Here is a 2,181-nt window from a genome sequence, read left to right on the forward strand (position 1 = left end):
GGACCCACTGGGGACCTGTCTTTATAATGAAAGTAAGAGCCTCTGTCAGCCTCTCTCGCTGAGAGGAAATACCTGCAAGCCACACTTCATTTAAGTTTTGTTAATAATTGTGCTAACTATGCTCTTTTATCTCCCTAGACACAGGCTCGCGTGCTCCCTGGGAGGTCACTTTGGGAACAACCAGCCTTGGCTCAATTACTCGGTGTCTCCACGGGGAGGAAGAGATAGACAGCTTGGCCTTTCAGGACAGCAGAGTGGACTTGGGCCTTCCGGATGTCAGCTCAGCAGCTTTTGGATAGCTTTTCCTAACCTGGGAAATGTACCACTGCTGTAGTTTGGATAAGCCCACCCAAGGTCCATATGGTGATGGCATGCCCCACCTCCAGGGTGACACAGTTGAGAGGCAGTGGACCATTAGAAAGTGGGGTCTGGTGAGAGGTGTCGAGGTTCTTAGAGATTTGTCCTTGCGGGGTATTGTGGGACAACCTCTTTCTGTGCACGCCACCCCTACTCTCCACACCCCCTCACACACCCCATGTAAGCAGTTTTCTCTGCCATGTGCTCTCTGCCATTTCCATCTGGCACACCCACAGGAAACCCAAAGCAATGAGTCTTCCCTGTCCTGGTCTGGGCCTTCTGGAACTATAAACCAAAGCAAGTCTTTTATCTTCACAAGTGAATTGTTTCAGGTGTTTCATTACAGTAACAGAAACCTGGTGAATGCAGCTACATTATAGGTGGTATCTAACTGGGGCTCTGTTATGTGGGGAGGCCCTGGTCATGTGATCTAAGCTGCATGCATCGATGGGGCATCATGAGACTTCAGTCTGGAAGAGAAGAAAGCAAGGGACAGAGTCAACATTGGATCATGTCTCGGTGATGGAGGTACGGTGCGACAATGGAATGGAGATACTCACGGCAGTATGCAAAAAAGGCCTGTCGCCGGATGTCACCAGAAGCTGGGCACTGCTCACCAGATGTGCAGGAAGCTGGGCACTGCTCACCAGATGTGCGGGAAGCTGAGGCTGCTCACTAGATGTGCAGGAAGCTTGGCACTGCTCACCAGATGAGCGGGAAGCTGGGCACTGCTCACCAGGTGGGTTGGAAGCTGAGCACCACTCACCAGATGTATGGGAAGCTGAGTGTTGCTCACCAGATGTATGGGAAGCTGGGCACTGCTCACCAGATGTACGGGAAGCTGTGCACAGCTCTCCAGATGTGTGGAAAGCAGGGCACCGCTCTCCAGATGTGAGGGAAGCTGAGCACTGCTCACCAGATGTGTGGGAAGCTGGGCACTGCTCACCAGATGTGCAGGAAGCTGGGCACCACTCACCAGATGTGCGGGAAGCTGGGCACTGCTTAGCAGATGAACGGGAAGCTGAGCACTGCTCGTGAACTTAGAGTTTAATTTTTACTCTGAGCCCTGTGGAGACAATGTCAGCTGTTAAAATATGCTTTCATAAATATGATCTCTATTTAAATCAATCAGAGGGAGACTTCCATGTCTGTAAGACCCTCAACTAATAAATTCACTGTGAAAGTTAAACTACACAGTGACTGAGATCAGGAAGCTGTGCCTAGCATGCACAGAGCTCTGGCTTTGAACCCCAGCACCGTGTGGGCACGTGAGTATGCACATGTGCTTGAGTATGTGTGTACAGCACACAGACACACACACATGAACAGATACACACACACACACACACACACACAGACACACACAACCATTAAAAATGATTTGGTGGTAAAGACAGTCCAAGCATCTTTGCCCACCTACCTGCTTGAGATGGATTTGTGATTGCTACCTGTTCATTATCTCTGAGGCAACAACCACATTCTACATCCAGCCTGACAATGGCTGGATCTACAACTAAGAACATGGCCTTCACCAGGTGGTCCAGATGGCTGCTCCTCCCCAGCTCTGATACGTTTCCCAAGGTGAACAAATGGAACCAGGCTGCTAATCTAGAAAGTCAGTATTGATGACAATGTGGACTGTGGGAAGGGGCTGCCAGCCAGAGAGAAGCCACAGCTGGGGAGAGCTGTAAGGGATAAATGGTTCCTGAGTGATGTCGAGCACGTGTGTCCAGCATTATCGAGGTTGGGTCTGGCCTTAGGTCACTTCCCAGTTGTGGAGTTCCTTGAAACCAGAGGGTTCTGATGAATATGGTGGCACATGTT

The sequence above is a fragment of the Microtus ochrogaster genome, chromosome 1 (assembly GCF_000317375.1).
Source record: "Microtus ochrogaster isolate Prairie Vole_2 chromosome 1, MicOch1.0, whole genome shotgun sequence".
NCBI classification, from domain to species: domain Eukaryota; kingdom Metazoa; phylum Chordata; class Mammalia; order Rodentia; family Cricetidae; genus Microtus; species Microtus ochrogaster.